The sequence below is a fragment of the Triturus cristatus genome, chromosome 7 (assembly GCF_964204655.1).
Source record: "Triturus cristatus chromosome 7, aTriCri1.1, whole genome shotgun sequence".
Lineage (NCBI taxonomy): Eukaryota > Metazoa > Chordata > Amphibia > Caudata > Salamandridae > Triturus > Triturus cristatus.
Genome location: NC_140590.1, coordinates 162,089,690 through 162,107,196, shown reverse-complemented (window position 1 = coordinate 162,107,196; position 17,507 = coordinate 162,089,690). Strand labels below are relative to the sequence as shown.

The 17,507-nt window shown below is 51.3% G+C and overlaps 1 non-coding gene across 1 annotated transcript; it reads right to left on the bottom strand.

The window, feature by feature from the left end:
• Positions 1–14,333: 14,333 nt before the first annotated feature.
• On the bottom strand, positions 14,334–14,487 carry LOC146809111 (5.8S ribosomal RNA). The gene has a single exon (XR_014967222.1). It is a non-coding gene; the product is annotated as a 5.8S ribosomal RNA (ribosomal RNA).
• Positions 14,488–17,507: the final 3,020 nt, after the last annotated feature.

The window sequence follows — 17,507 nt, the reverse complement described above, 5'->3', positions numbered from 1 at the left end:
GGTTTAATTTTTAGACACAGCACGTTTTTATTTCTTCACGGGTGCCAGTCTCTGCTACGCTGATTATTGTGGAGTTATCCTAGCTGTTATTAATTGTACTGATCATTTCACAGCCTTCCTTAGAATCAGCTTTGGACGGGGCAGCACTTCTGATTGCAGTAGTTGTAGCACCAAAAACACAGGGTTGGGGGTAGAAGCGAGGGTAATTTAATAGTGAGAACTGGATTTCGTTCGATGGTCAAGTGACTGCAGCTCTCGAGGGTGCATTGGGCGACAGCAGAACACAGTTTTGTTTATGGGAACATACTTGTAACTCCTCGGCGACAGTCTGAGGCTTAACCATTAACCGACTGCACAACACACCCTCGGCCCCAGAGCTTTGACAGGCGCCATAAAAACTCACCCCCGCAAGCCTCCCCTTCGTCTGCCTCTGCCCCGCTTCTTCCATTAAGCCTGATGTTAATCTCCTGCCGCCGACCACGGGTCACAAAATGGAGCTAATTAAGCTGCAGCCCGCGAGCCGGGTGGGACCTTCGCTAGAAGTTAAAACTAATGACTGATGGGAGATTCAGGCGCGAGGAGTCACTTCGGTCTCCGACCTCCAATGGGGTTGCATTCTAACAAACCTTCCAACTCTGAAATAGTACATGTGTAACTCAATTATCCGTGAAAAGAGGGCTTGTGCTAAAATACCCTTCTTCCATAATTCTTGAATTTAAGGTAGTAGAGCCCTTTGTTGAAACTTAAATCAAGTTAAGCGCTCTGAAGCAACTGTTGGGCGCGTAGTAGCACTATGAACTGCAATAAATAAATACACATATTCTAATTGATAGCAGAGCCTTCTTTAACGAAACTTTAAATAGGAATTCTCAAAGTTATAAGCCTCATATCATGGCTACCATGCGCTACAATTTCACCGGTTATGACTTTCAAGCTAATAGCACTTCGTATGCTGGGAGTCAGCGGCGGCCGGCATGCTCGAGGGAGGGGGGTCGCGGGTGGGGAATAAAACAGTGGCGGCTGGTGACATTTGAAAGTGGTAGGGCGTAAATTGTTTTGCCATACTACACGGCTGCGAGCGAGCGTGGTGAGCGAACCCGAACAACCAACAGGGGATCCCCCCCCCCCCCAAGAAATTTTTGAAAAAAGAGTGGATAAATGTTGCATTTTCAAGCAAATTTGAGGAAGCAGGAAGGTTAATAAAGCAATACGATTGAATTATTTATCATATAAGAAATTGACAATATTCCCTATATATTTTTTTCCCCTGTTTGGTACATACATTGGATAAACAATTTTCGCAAACAGAAGACGGTGTAATATCGTGCTTATTTTACTCGTGATAAAGCAGTTTGTTCAATAACCTATTACAGTGCAACTTTCGAGCCATGTCTCTTGTTAATGAATAGTGAGGTGTGCATGTAGTTAAACCACATATTTATAAAGTATTTACACATTCATACACTTGTATTATATAGAGATAACATTCATAAATAACAATTTTAAGAATCCACCACAAGAGCCAGGGAAGACATGCACGTGACCTCAGAATCAACAGCTTTAAGTAGTAACTCACATTACTGGTGTGTCTCTCCTGTACCTTCCTCCCTTCACACTTGGCAGAGGAGTCACAATGACCCCTAGATCCACTGTCCGCTCTAAAGCTCAGCTGGCCAAATAAAGACTGGTGCAGTCTCACCGCCACCAGCTGTTGACACCATTGTATTTTCCTTTATATTTAACCCCTCCCTCACAACTTGCTCTGCTGGGGATGAGCTGAGATGCAACAACTACAACTTAAACCGAAGAGGTGCAGAATGAAAAGAAAGTGAGGTGAGAGAAGTCAAAGTGATTACGGCAGAGGAACAGGTCGATAGAAATCAGACAGAATTACGATGGGACAAGGCAGAGTGAGAGGAAAGAAAAATGAGAGCTGGAGCAAGAATTAGATTGAGACAATGTCAGGCAGACAGAGAAAACCCGCTGATAGAAATGGGAGACAGGAGAGACGGTTGTGGGATTTAGACGGAAAATTTGCAAAAACAAAGAGAAACAGGAGGATAGAGACGGAATGGCAAACTGACGGAAGAGAGGGATAGAGGAAGAGAAAAGAAGGGAGAGGTGCAGAGGTGGAGAGAGAGAGAGAGAAGGGGGGCTGCACTAATAAAGAGAGCAGAGAGACCAGGGCAGTGGTTTCGATGTAGGGAGAGTGCTCCAGACTCAGAGGTGCACTTCTAAGAGGTTTTGTCCTGTGGGTAAAAAGAAGAATGCGGTGGGGGTGGTGTTATAAGCACACATAGGAGGAGTGACAGAGAACGAGGATAGACCAGGGGAGGAGAAAGGGAATGTGGCAAAAGAGCTGATTGAGATTTATTGGGTGTGGGAATGTGTGAGAGAGAAGGTATGCGGCAGAGGGTGAGGACATGTGGCAAAGAAAGTAAGAAACCGAGCACCCCTGGGAACGAAAATTATTACTAACTGTATATGTTCACGAGCACATAAACGCTTTATGATCTGAAACTAAGTTCAGTAGAATAGAACATCCAAATGCTTGACCCGTTGGTGAAAAGTCAAATTGTCTACCTTAAAGCAACAGGACATCAAACAGCTTTAAGGGCTCAGAAGAAGCCTGCTGACACACAAGGCTGCCTGAGGAACTCACTGAAAATAGGTTTAACATGCCAAACTGCAAAGCTTTCCAATTAAACACTCCTACTTGACAGCTACATTTTCCAAGCCTGTGCCTAAAAATATTTGAATCACTAATTCTTCCCGGTCATGTCTTGTTATTTAAGAAACACTTATTTAGTGCTGACGCGGTGAGCTGATAGACACTTCTGCGAGCTACAAATCTGGTGGAAAACTATTCACATCTGGATGCGATTTGGATTCAACATAGGCTAACGTTTCACCCTCTTACGGACACAAGAAAAAAAAAGACAAATCAACTTGCCTTCTTAAACAAGACCCCATGCATACATATATTGCCATGTGCAGCCTTTAAAGCATAGTATGCGCAGTTAAGGTGAAACAAGCAAACAGCTTGAAAAAACGTTACCGAGAAAACACAGGTGGTCGATTTATATTCCAGTTCCCGTGTATAAAACCCAAGCTCAGGTTTTAAACTATGTCAAAACTGGTGGAAAGCAAATACAACAGTCTACGGGCCGGAATGCCTACCATAAATAGCACCCCTCCCCCAGCTCGCTCGAGCCTTCTCTGTTGAAACTTGCCATGGCGCGGTAAACATACAAGCACACCCACCCACATACACAATCACAGCACTCAGTCCATATATAAAACACAATTTTACGAAAAAAAGGCCATAGCACTGTATGCACACCAGGCGCAGCCGGCATGACTGGAGAGGGTGGGGTGGGGGGGGTTAATTTAATCAATAAAAGAACTTACCAGGCATCTTCTCCGGTCCCGCGTCGCATCACGTCTGCTCTGCAACGTGGTGGAAGTTCCTTCTCCCCGCTCTTTTCTTTTGCCAATTAGGAGACTGGGGGGCCGGGCGTCTGAACCTTCCTGGTATTTGATAGGGCATAGGGCGACTTTGCGCAAAACGCATCACCGCCCGAGCAGGAGCCTATCTTCAAACTCCTGCTCTACACAGGGCATGCGCAGCAAACCTAATGGTTTGTGAATGTGAGTGAGGGGCTTTGCTCCTCTCTCACATGCGCAGACCATCTTTTGAACTCCTGCTCGTCTCTGCCTGCGTGCGCTGTGCGTGACATGCGCACAGCGCACTTTCAGCTCACAGGCGGGCCCGGAAATGTAAACAGACGGATTGTAAGCTGTCAATTCGTCTGTTTACATTCCAGTTCACCTGTTGCCCTCGAGCAGGACCTCCCACCCTCCCGCTCTCAACCAGTCACAGAGGCACTTCTGCTTTCTCGCAATGCGAGAAGGCAGAACATAAATGGTAGTTTTTACCGTTTATGTTAATGCCTTCTCGCACCGTGAGAAAGCAGTGGGGCGACGCCCCCACGCCCCAATGGGGGAGCCGCCACTGCGACCAGGCACATAAGGCATGAAACGGTCTTTAATGTAGCTGGGCGCCGCTCCTTACTTAGCTTTATGAGTACCATTGAGTTGGGTAACAATAAACATCTGTTATTCAGCGCCAAGATACCCGTATTGGTGAACGTGCGCTTTACAAATACACGTGTTATGTTATGTGTGTTATGTGCAATGTACAGGCCCTTGAATCTGATCCTCTGCTTAATAGGGAGCCAGTGTAGCTGCTGTAACAAGGGAGTGGCGTGAGTTCTTCTGGCAATTTAAGAATCAGTCGTGCTGCGTCGTTTTAGGACCACCTGGAGTTTCCCCAAAAGTTTATCGGGGAGTCCTATATATACTGCATTGCCGTAGTCCAGGCGTGACAGGAATAAAGCCGCCACTACAGTACGCATAGTCGCAAATGACAGCAAGGGTACAAGTTTCCGCAACTGCCTCATCAATCCCACGCAACTTTCCACTACCGCAGCTACCTGCTTATCCATCACTAGCATGGAATCTAACCTAATACCCAGGCTCTTCATAGCTCGCACCAGGGCACAAGTTGGGGTACCACGCAGGTGGATGGCGTCCCCCCACTTATTTTACAGGGTGGACGCAGTCCCCCCTGCTCAAAAGCTGGACTTTGTAAGATGGCGATGTTATTTGCGTGCACGGCCGCCCCAACCTTTCTAAGATTTCGTTGGCCATAGCAGTCGTCACAGGATTGGCCTGGTCCGGAAATTGTCGTGTCCCACCACATGATCTCCCGGATCAGCGCGTCTTCATTTTTCTAGTTGGTGAACAGCGGCACTTAGTGTCCCAAACAGTAACTGCAAGCGCGCAAAAACAAATGGCTTGTGTTGTGCCCCTAAGGCTGCAAACTACTTTTGTTCTCCCTTTGTTGAACTAAAATTCCAATCAGCAAAAAAAAAAACCACTGACGCGCACATCTCTGGTCTGGGTACATGGGATTATTGGAAGAGGGTACTGCGTAAAGTTAATAATTATATATGGGTCGAGTATTGCTAGGCACAGCGCTACACTGCTCCATTTGGCAGGAAGGTGAGTTGGCCATCACGCTGTACATATTTTCAATTGTGAGAGGAATAATATCTTCGTCCATTCCAATCAATAAAACGTGGGGCAAAGCCTTGACAGCCTGGCGTAAAATGGCAAGTTTCTGTTACCAGATAAAGCCAAAGCGTTATACAGCCACATTTATTTGTCGAATCTGTGGGCGTTCACGTGCCTAGTGATAAAAGTGCACCGTGCTTTATTGTGAAGTAAATAAGTCAGTCGTGCATATAACTGGGCCACTTGTTTCTATACGTATGTGTCATGTGTGTGAAAAAGAGAGAGGGTGGGAAAAGCTAGTGAAACTAAACATAGTGAAAAGATGAGACCCACCCACACCCCCCACACTTGGACCCGTCTTGATACGTCACATCCCACAGGAATTGAGTGGCTCATAGAAAGAGCCACAAGGAATGAGCTGCAGTGAATGAGCCACATATGGCAGCACAAGCTGAGTTACCAAAATCAGTTTGGTATTGGCTGAAATCTTCATGGAAAATAGCATTTCACTCCCCTATTACTGATCAGATACCCCCACAGACAGTGTCCTGGGAGGCACAGGCCATGAGGGTGAGTGGGCCTGCAGTGGACTCATGTTGAGACCTGAAAAACGATATCAGTGGACCATCCGATACAAGTTTTCCGCAGGTGGTTCCTTAGCTGCAGTTGGTAGTCCCATGAAGATTTTTCGACTGCAATAGGAGGAGGTTTCTCTTTCGTCCTGCAAAATCTGAAGAGTAAGATGTGTGGTCAGTACTTGTGTCTCGACTTGCCAATCTTGTTCAACCCTCCCATGAAACATAGGTACTTTACCATCGCTTTTAATTGGCTGGCTTTTAGAAAGTTACGTTTTCCTTGCTTGAAGCATGTGTAGGCTAATCAGTATTTGCTTTCCAATTTTTCACAACTATAGATTGCATATGAATGTGTGAACATGGTATGAAACACAACTTTTTATTTTAGGTGTTTTGCAGCAGTTTCTAAGTATTGTAGAGCTTCTCATTGCTGAATAGGGTGCAATGACTGATATCTATTGCTCTGCACTTTGTAGCTTGGTTTTCACGGAAACCATGGAAATGTCACACATAAGTAGGGCTCCTGGTTTTATGGTATTTATTTTTTTAACATATCCATCTGTATTTATCCATATTTATCTTTTGGCCATTTTATCTGTATTTATCCATATTTATTTTGTGCTTTGCGTATAAATGAAGTTGTCAAACTGTACATTTCCATATTTATTTAACTGATAGACGTGCACTCATACTTTGCTGTCTGTCGTGTTTTAGCTATTCAAGCAGGCAAATATTACATAACAATACATCCACTGTAAATACTAGCATTATACCATAAATGTACAAACTCTGCTTTTGTTCATGGTGCCATGTTTTAGTTTGCCTCGCTTACAGCACTTAGTGGCTTGACTAATGTAGTTGTACACCAAACTTCATCCACATTTGGGCTGTTAATTCCTCCATACAGGGACCTTGAGTCACAGGCTTAAGTACTGAGCAGCTTCAATTGTTAAATCTTGCAATATGTGCAAATGATAGATGCTGCACATGTGATGTCACTTCCTGTTGTGATGTCACTTCCTGCCATGATGTCACTTCCTGCCATGATGTCACTTCCTGTGACACCACCTAACTTGGAGAGTCCCCCACTTCCTTTTTTTAGGACTTGTGCCCTGGCTTGCACCGGTATTGGAGTGGTGCCAAGCTCTTGTGGCCAGAAGAGGCTGGACCAGGGGTTAGCCTCTGTGGCAATAGCAAGGACCTCCGTCTTATCCGGGTTTACTTTGAGTGAATTCAAAGTCATCCAGTTTATGGTAAACTGAAGGATGTCCGGTACCTTATGCTGTGCCTGAGAGGAATTATCAATGCGAATGATTAGCTGGGTGTCATCGACATAGTTGTACTCCTGACAGTCCAGTTTGGCCAATGCTTCTATCAGGGCTGGAGATAGATGTTAAAAAGCACGGGGGGAGGAGGAGCCAAGATGGCGACCGGACCAGACGCTTGAGCGCCCGGCTCCGTCGGCCCGTGGCCTCGGACTACTATCCTGACGCCCATCCTCGCCGATTCTCGAGGTGCACCGTGTGCGAAGACGCGCTGACCGCGCTGCCGCTTTCCCGGAGTCTCAGCCCGCCCGGATGCCCGAGTTCTGGGTGCTTTTGTCCTCTGCACGGAACCCCTGCGCCATTATGGCCTTTGCCGGCCCCCTGGAAGCTCCGCAGATACCGGACCAGCTAGCGCTAAACTGAGCCCCGCGGTTCCGATCTCACCTCGCACCACGGATCGTTGCTGGATGAGTCCGGGGAGGGACGGCCGGACACCTTCTGCACCCTGTGCCTGACGGGCTGGAGCTGTGGGGTGGGCCCCGGTGCGGCGGGCCTCCTGCCCCGCTCTGAGGACCGCGCTGTGGGAGGCTGCTGACCCCCTTCACCTATTGCCTAGCCGGCGGCAAAGAGAACCTGCGAGTAGAGAAGCGACTGTCGGCCTTCCCTGTTGCGGTGTAGACTTGAGGGGAATTGACTCCTTGCCACGAACCCCCCCCCCTGGCCATTGCAACGTACAGCGGCAAAACATGGCGTTGAGTGCCTGCTCGCGGCTGGGGGGTGATACTCTGGTCTCGCCCGCTGCCCACTTCGCCCTCCCTCTTCCGGACACCAGCTCCACAGTGCCGTCCCGGATTGTTGCCGATGTGGGGGCCCAGCTTCCGCTGACATGCGGCTCCGTTCTGGCTGTCCTGCGGGACTTTCAACTACAGATGTGCGCTGGCCTGCAGGCGCTGAGTGAGCGGTTCGACCCTATACTGTCGGCTGCGGGTCGTGAGCGCTCTGTTTGTTATCCACAGGGCGTGGGTCTCCCGGTGCTTCTATCCTCTTGCGGGGACGCAACGGTGGTGTATGATTGTGCTACACTGGTGCCTTCATCCGGCGTTCCCGGCACCCGTGGTCCACAGCTCTCCACCTCAACTGCGGATACTTTGTCCCCCTGGTCATGGCTGCCGGTTTCGTTGTTGCCTGCCTCACCGCGTCCGCAAGAGTATCCTGCTGAACGACACCTAACGGCTCCGAGGAACCGTCCGCTGTGGCCTACTGCTTCTTTTTTGTGGAACTCCTGTACTTTACTTGCCAGGTTTGGATTTTATGTGGTGCAAAGAGGGGCTTCACTAGCTGGTCGGCGGCCATTTCGTGATCCTACTTCACCATCTTCTCACAAGCGGCCATCTTGCCTTTGTCTGCTCGGGACACGGGGCCTTCATGTAGGGGCTGGTTTAATCCCAAGCCCGCGATCGGGCCAGGGCTAGACTGACTTCTATCGCCATGGTTCATGGACGGGCTGGCCTTGGACTGGAACTGTATGTCTGTTTTGTGCGCACTCGTCGCGACTTGTATTCCTTCGCTTAAATTGTGGTGACAGGGTATCTTCGCATGCAATTTTTTGGCGTAGTGGGCTCTCAGTGTGTGGAGGCCATAACTGGCTGATGGTTTGGGGCGCTCTGGTGTCCCGTGGGCTCCTCCTCACCTTCTTTTCTGTTTTCTTAATTTCTTTACTCGATTCCTACTTTCTCTCTTGTCTATATTTCGGGTTCATTGGGCGACAGGCACTATGCTGGGGGGGGGGCAGGCCGTAGCCTCCGCATTGGTGTTGGGTGGGGGGATTATACTCTGTTCTTAATTAGTTCTATGGGCCTTTTTCTCTTATGTCTCTGCGCTTTACTTGCTTCGATTCGGGGTCCGGGTGTGGGGTGGATCGAGTGGGGGCGGCTCTGGAGGGGTGCGTACTTGCTCATGTGACTATCCTGTAATATCTCTGCACCGCCTCACTGCTTGCGATTTTACTTCCATTGTTGTTTTTATTGATGTTGCTGCTCTCCCGTATGGTGAAGCTATCTTGCGGACTCGAATCTCCTTTGTTCTTATCCTTCACTTACTGTTTTTCCCTGATAAAATTACCTTTAAAACCTAAAATTAACCTTCACCTCTCCTTCCCCGGGTGTCAAAGATATCTCCAGTATGTAACTCATAACTCGGTGTTAATCTTGACCGTTGACACACGGGGGCTGTAATGTGGGTATCAGTGCTTCACTGTATCGTGGCCGGCCTGACGGTTGTAGGCCCGTATTTGTTCTTTTAAGATGCACGAATAAAGGTTTTAAAAAAAAATAAAAAAAAAAGCACGGGGGACAATGCATGGCAAGGTGCCGTGCCTAGATGTACATTCCCGTATTTGGACTTTTTGGGACCGATCCTCCAGGAAGGAGACAATCCATTGGAGAACTGTCCCAGGAACTCCCAGCCGATGGACATGGGCCACCAATAGTACATGGTTCACCGTGTCAAATGCGACTGAGAGGTCCAATAAGATCAACACTGAGGGGATCTTCTTATCAGCTGTTAGCCTTAGCTCATCCAGTACTGAGAGCATCACCAACTCAGTGCTGTTGTGAGCTCTAAATCCCGCTTGCTTAGCATGTAGCAGCTGATGCTCTTCCAAGAAAGCACTCTAAGCACATGTTGCTCAAGCACCTTGGCCAGGTATGGAAGTCTGGAGATCGGTCGAAAAGTTTTCAGATTCTTAGGGTTTGCCGCAGCTTTTTTTAGCAGTGGGAGTACTATGGCTTCCTTAAATTTGTGTGGGACCTTCCCTGTTGCTAGAGACAGGTTCAGAAGGAATAGTATCTCTGGCCCTACCACTGGGAGACCCATTTTAAACACCCTAGGAGGGCAGGGTCTTCCGGTGACCCAGACTTTACTTTGGCCATGGTATAAGCCAGACCGTTAAAATCAAGTGCAAGGGAAGACAGAAAGTATGCCTCCTTGATAGTCTGGTGGATCAAGCACTGGGAAGGGACACTGACTTATACGAGTAGTGCCTATTTCTCCAATGATATCTCCGACCTTGGTAAGAAAGAAGTCCTGTATCTTATCACAGCCCACCTGATTAACGACCGACCTCAATTCCTTCTTTTTACTCATCTCCTTGAGTACATTAAATGTCTCCTTTTGAGTGTCAGTGGCTTCCCTAATCTTCAAATCATAATATACAGATTTTGTGGCCATCAATGAGGCTTTGTAGAGAGCTAATTTTGTTTTCCCTAGCCAATGGTGCATATGATTTCCACCAATGCCTTTCGCACTGGCGCAGGGCCTGTTTTTCACTTCTAAGGGCTGAAGTATACCAAGGGGCACCCTTTGTTCTATCCATTATCCTTTTTAGTTTTGGTGTGCAAGGCATTTGCAGCCTGTTGGCGGAAGTTTGGTTTGTCCTGAATAAGCAGGGGCATTGTGAATGTGCTGGTGGAGGTTGGGCCCATAACTGAGAAGTCAGTCTCTTCTTTACTTTTAGTGAGTTCTGTAAATGTACATGTGTGTGGTATGTACATTCCGCATGCTGAAATCCAATCCAAGAAGGAAAATACAGTCATTAATGAGTCACTGGCTACTAGCTCCCATGAGGGAGACTTCCTCCTTCAATGAGAAGAGCAACCCTGCAATTCGGCCCAAGATCCCACCCCCGGAGAAATTAAATACTTCCACACTAACGCACGCGCACTAGTGCCATGTGTGTTCATCAGATTGACCCACGCTGTCTTTTGAGGCTGTGCATGATATTTTCTCCAGGGTAGTGCAATACTGTGCTGCATACTTGTATGGACTTAGCTGCAAACCAGATAGGGCTTAGAATGCTACCTTCTGTAGGGATATGACAGCCTGGGTTAGCCTGAGAACCTTCATCTACTGACACTACAATTGCTATTTAAACACCCTTTGAGCATCTTTGCCCCTCACTGCACCACACTAGCACCAACAGGGCAATTAGTGTCTGTGGTTGTTGACAGTTTTAGACAGATTTTTTTCTTTCTGAAGACTGCTTAGAATTTAAGTTGACCCATGTGTGATGCTGTGCTTCTTCCAGTTCTGTTATTTGTATCCAACAAGCGTAGGCCTCGCCTGTTAACCTTTCTTCTTATAAGAATGGCCCTACTGGTCCCAGCATGCTATGTGTTGAAGGAGTGTGTGCGCATGTGAGTCGGGATAATGTGGTTCATGGCTGAACACTTATATTGTCCCAAAGGCGAGACCTATTGGCTATGCCAATGCTTATTAGTGTTGCTTGTTCAGGATAACAAGTGCTATCTGAGTAACTGCATAATATGCACAGTATTTATGACTCATGCCAATTTGGTCTCGATTTATGTACAAAATACTAAATATTTTTATATCATTCTGTGTGGAGTCTCTTTTGTGGTGCATTCATGGTGTTACTGTGTTGCACAAACATTTACACATTGCCTCGGATGAGAAGCCTGCCTACTCTGTTCCAAGCTACTAGAGGGTGAGAAGAGGTTTTCTTTGGTGTGTAACTGACTTGCCCTGACTTGAGTGGTGGGGTCTGCCTGGCTTATGCGCATACCTTAAGCTAACCAGAAACCCCATTTTTAACAGCTACTTATAGAAATGTCTATATGCTGATTACCGGCCTTGAGTAAATTAAATAATACATGTAATTTTGCATAAATTACACATAATATGTGTAGGAAAATTACATCATTTTCTTTTTGCCCATTGTTAGCGACAGATTTCCTCTGGTGGTAGCGAAGCCAAGTGCGGTATGTTAGTAGATCTGGATTGGTGTGGAATGCCGGGGGTGTTGAGCTGTAACCCCTTCAAGCTGAACTTACCTCTTTAATGAGGATCCAACAAGAGTGATGGTAGTTTCCACGCTTCGCCAAACCTACAGCTAATCTCACATTACTACTGTGCTGGTTTGACGTGGACCAGAAGAAAGGGGATTCGGACAAGAGAGAGAAACAGCGACAGTGGATATCGTCAGACTACACAGATGGGCTTAGTCTGCAGTGCAGGAGCCTTGTTATGTATAAACAAAAGGAGATCTTTAGTATAGCAGCCATGCCAAGTACCACGCATCAGCGGTTAGACTAAAGCAATTTAGTGCTAGTGTCCGCATCACTGCACTAGCTATATTAGTCACGCATTATAGCGCCCCTGGGCCCACCTCACGCAGCGCTCTTACCAAAGCTGTGTTAAAGCCGCCAGTGCGCTAACATTGGTTTCTCGGGCAGTGCCAGTGCTGCGGCAGCCCAGAGCCTGTCTCTAGTCTCGCAGAAATAAAATACGCATCATGCGCTGGCGATCGGTGTTGTTAAAACGCGTGCTGAGACGTGGGGATAAGACCGGTGAAGTGAAGCCCGTCCGGCTTCGGAGTCTCTGCACGGACCAGTGGTTGGACCGGACGGCGCCATCTCTGTCCCACATGGATCAGGGTGAAGTTGCGTTGTTGTTGTACTTCTGTGACTTGCTTGTATTTTATATTTGGGCAAAAAACAAACAAACAAGCAATAAAGAGTTCATGGTGAAATAAAGCTGTGCTCGTCACTAAAGCCACAAGAGGCGGCTCTCTGCTGCAAGTAAGGCTTATTTGTAGCCCCGGCATGAAACTAGGGGTGGGCGGAAAATTCCGCTCCGCCAGCGTAGCAGATAAAGCCAGCCACCCCTGCTCACCGGCCCGGTCCCTGCTTCTGAAAGCAGCCAGGCCGGGGAGAGCCTCCCCGGGCCCCGGTGGACCCCTGTCTCCAGCGCCCGGACCCTCAGCTGGCTTGCAGGACGGGGGGCTCCCGCATCCCGGGGCCTGCGGGACGGAGCACGAGCCCCAGGCCCGGTCCCAGCTTCCGAACCCTAGCCAGGCCGGGGAGAGCCTCCCCGGGGCCACGGTGGACACCCTTCCCCAGCGCCCGGACCCTCGGCTGGCTTGCAGGACGGGGGGCTCCCGCACCCTGGGACGGAGCTCCAGCACCGGGCCCGGGCCCAGCTTCCGGACCCCAGCCAGGCCGGGGAGAGCCTCCCCGGGCCCCGGTGGAACCCCGTCCCCAGCGACCAGACCCTCGGCTGGCTTGCGGGACGGGGGGCTCACCTTCATTGCGCCACAGGGTTTCGCACGGCCCTCCGACTTGCGCACGTGTTAGACTCCTTGGTCCGTGTTTCAAGACGGGTCGGGTGGGTAACCGACATCGCCGCAGACCCCTGGCGCCCGGCGTGGGCCTCCTCGCCCGGCGGCGCGACGCAGTCGGGGCGCACTGAGAACAGTCCGCCCCAGTTGACAGTCACGCCGGGAGCAGGGGGCCCCGTCCCCCCTTCAACCGCCCCGGCGCGCCCCGAGGGGTGGCCGGGAACGGGTGCCCGGGGGAGGGCGCGGAGGCGGTCGAATCTCCCTCGGCCTCGCGGACACGGCGAAGCTGCTGCCAGGGGGGCTGTAACACCCTCCGCCAGAAGCGAAGGGCCACCTGCCACCCTGAAGCCTTCCCAGCCGACCCGGAGCCGGTCGCGGCGCACCGCCGCGGAGGAAATGCGCCCTGCGGGGGCCGGGTAGGGCCCGGGCGCCGGTCCTGCGGAGGGGATCCAGAACTCCCGGGCCACCGACCTTCCCGCCGTGTTAAATCCTCCGGGCGGACTGCACGGACCCCACCCATTTACCTCTCGACGGTTTCACGCCCTCTTGAACTCTCTCTTCAAAGTTCTTTTCAACTTTCCCTTACGGTACTTGTTGGCTATCGGTCTCGCGCCCGTATTTAGCCTTAGATGGAGTTTACCACCTGCTTTGGGCTGCATTCCCAAGCAACCCGACTCCGAGAAGACCCGATCCCGGCGCGCCGGGGGCCGCTACCGGCCTAACACCGTCCGCGGGGTGAGCCTCGATCAGAGCGACGCCGGGGAGTCGGTCTTCTGTACACCACATTTCCCGCGCCCGCCGCCGGGCGGGGATTCGGTGCTGGGCTCTTCCCTCGCCGTTACTGGGGGAATCCTGGTTAGTTTCTTTTCCTCCGCTTAGTAATATGCTTAAATTCAGCGGGTCACCACGTCTGATCTGAGGTCGTAGTCGGAAAGAAAACGCCGGAGCGTTCTTGGGGGAGCCGGGGAAGGCCGGGCACACCCCCCTGCCGGAGCAGGGGATTGGCCTGGCGTAACCGGCAGCACACGCCCTCTTTCCCCCGGATCGCGTCTGGAGGGGTTTCGCCCTCGCCGGGTCCCAGGGCGGACCGTTCGGCGGGCCCCCTTCTCGGGGGGCCAGGCGCGCCTGCGGCATACCTCCGCGGCAGGACCCGGCCAGGGACCCTGCCGACGGGCGATCGGGGGTCTGACCTTGTGGGGGGACGAAGGGGAAGCGGAGCTCACCCTGCGACGGCCCCAGCCGCGTCCCGGGGAAGCCCCGGGGCGATTGACGATCGAGCGACCCTCAGACAGGCGTAGCCCCGGGAGGAACCCGCGGCCGCAAGGTGCGTTCGAAGTGTCGATGATCAATGTGTCCTGCAATTCACGCTAATTCTCGCAGCTAGCTGCGTTCTTCATCGACACGCGAGCCGAGTGATCCACCGCCAAGAGTCACAGGCAACTTTTCCAAAACGTTCACCCACCTGCGGGCGCAGGAGAGGCGGGAGGAAGGCGACGCCGTCCGTCCGCCGCCCGCGCAGCGAGACGGCACGGGCGCCCCGTTCAAGGCTTCCCCTCTGGTAGTCAGACAGCACCGTCGTGGGGGGAAAAAAACATTGCCAGGCGCTCGGCCCGGGAGCCGGCCCCCACCTGCCCGGGGGACGAGGGAGGGGGCTCCCGGAGCGACGGGAGCAGGCAGCCCCGCAGCCGCCGGACCCTCCCGGGGTAACCTGGGAGGGACCGCGCGAGTCTTCAAACCCCTCAGCCCGGCCGCACGGGGCCGGGTCAGACCGGGTACCTGGCATCCAGTGTAGCGATCACACAAGGAGCAACCACGAGGCAGGAACCAGATAGACACAAACAAGCCCCAAAATCGCTATGCTGGTGGAAAAAAGGCCTGGGATACTACATATCCCAGCATGCCGTGTGCCGCCTCAAAAGGAGGCTCGGACCTCCTGTGCATATAAGCACCTCCTCCTCAAGAGGAAGGTGCTTGTCAATCAACGACCGAGAGGAAGTGGCGGATGGTGCTCCCCGCCGGATCCCAGCGAGAAGTACTTTCAGCGTCTCTCCTGTCGTCAAAGCCCAGCCGTGTCCCGTGAGCAGCGGAGGCACGGAGCAACTCTTCAGCGTCTCTCCTGTCGTCAAAGCCCAGCCGTGTCCCGTGAGCAGCGAAAGCACGGAGCAACTCTTCACGCGAAGCGCAACGGAACCGGAGAACCAGGTATACGTGGAAGGGCTCTGTTTCCAGTCCCCAGTGGGAAAACCCCAATTTCCCTTCTAGCCCATGAGTGCAGGGAATTAACTGTTTCCGCGACCCCGAACCTCCCGAGTCACACGAACGAACGTGTGTATGCAAACTAATCACCCAGTGTGCACCCGCAATCAACCAACGCACTTTCGCGTGTGCCAGGTCTTCCCCCGAGCCAGTCCTGTTCTTGCTCAGCCGAGTGACATTGTCCGTCGGCCTTCCTGCTTTTGTGGCCGCTTACCGAGGGACGAGGAAGCGGAGTGATTCACCGCTATTGACATTATCGGAACGAAGTCACCCGTTCGCAGGACTCTCCTATTATTTGTATTTCCTACAAGCACACGGCGACCCCGTTTGTCGAGACATTGTAACTGCGTCCCTACAGGACGCCTGTGTGCGTATCGTGACTTGTGCAGGAGACGTAAGGCTCTTCCCTTCTCAGAACCAGTATTCAAACATTGAGAGATTCCTCTTGTAGTCAGGGGACACCTGGTGAGTGGTACAGATACAATTAGGGATCACGCACCAAGGGGGACAGCACCTCTGGCAGTCAGGGAACCATTAATCCTTGTTGTTTTTGTTCCCCCCTTCAGAGTGAACTCATCACCAGCAGTCTTAGTTGAAACAGTCCTGAGAAGTCACCCCTCCTGCCGCAACGACCTTTGTTGTTCTTCCCCTTTGTTTCCCCATTTCCCCTGGGGGCCTCCTCGCACAGTAGGGGGTTCTCTCTCTGTGGGAGGGGGCGCTTACGGGAGGTGGGGTTCACACAACAGCCATCGTTCCTGCTGAGCACCCGCGACGAAGGTTAGTGACTGTATGCATTGGCATCACTAATCCCGTCCCTGACAGATTGACAAGCCCAAGTTGGCCGCTCAGCCCGGACGATGGATACCAACGTGGTGTTATCCTCGTTGTTGGACACCCTTGCCGCTCTGCAGCAGGAAGTCCAAACGTCTCGTAGCGAAAATCAGAATCTGCAAAAGGAGATGGGCACATTGCGTAGAGAGGTGGCAGGCCTCACCCGTAGAGGACCGGGGGGGTATATCAGAGAAGCGACACTGCCTCCTCCCATTAGCACCGCTCCCTCCCCGTCTCCTGGTGCCCAAGGGGGTGGGTTCTTTGCCACTACGCCACTCCCATCACAACCACCGCCTGCCAACCCAACGGTTCATATAATACAGAACACCAGCATTCCTTTGGCACCCCCTGAACGATTTTATGGGGAACCAAAGAAATTTGAAACCTTCCTGAACCAGTGCCGGCTCCATTTTCTCTGTAAGCCTGCTGTTTTTCAAGAGGACACGGCCAAGACAGCCTTCATGATGTCCTACATGGGGGGCAACGCAGCCAGCTGGACCATTCCTCTCATGGAACGGAATGATCCCGTTTTACATCAGTTCGTGAACTTTTGCACGGAGATGAGGAAGCTCTTCGACCGAAAGTCACACATGATGTCCTTGGACCGGGAGCTGCTTACGTTGCGACAAGGATCCCTTGATCTGTTGTCCTATATCACGGCCTTCAACCGGTTGGTAGTGGAAACGGAATGGCCACCCGAGAAAAGAAAGACGTTATTCTATCACGGACTTCGTGGGGAGTTAAAAGATGTCTTAGCTCAAGTCGTTCAGCTACCTCAAACGTGCGAGGAATTGATTGATCTAACGGTCCAGCTCGATCATCGCCTCCAAGAACGAAAAGGGGATAGGAGCAAAGGAGACATCCGGGTCCTCCCCACTCGTCCACGGGGCATTACCGAGGACCGTTCCAAGACCACCAACGAACCTGAGCCAATGCAGATCGGGGGATTGCGAGGGCCCCTTACCACAGAGGAAAAGGAAAAAAGACGGAGAATGAAACTGTGTTTATACTGTGGTAAGGGAGGGCATTTCATTAGAGAGTGTAGAGCTCGGACGCCGATCCCCGGGCGAGCCCCCATTCCGAGGGTGCAATCCCTCCTGCAGTCGGAAGAACCAACGGAAAACTATCGAGCCTAAATCAGAAGGAGGTCCTTGGTTTGGGCGATCATACAACAGCGATCTCATCAGTAATAGCAGATACCCTTCAAACTGCGGTAGCTCACATGAACGTACGGGTGTCACTTCTACTGTCCACCTCAACCCCGGTTGAAGTAGACGCCTTACTCGACTCCGGGGCGACAGGAAATTACATCGACCAGAAATTCGCCTTCCAAATAGGAGTGGACAGGGAAAAGAAAGCAACCCC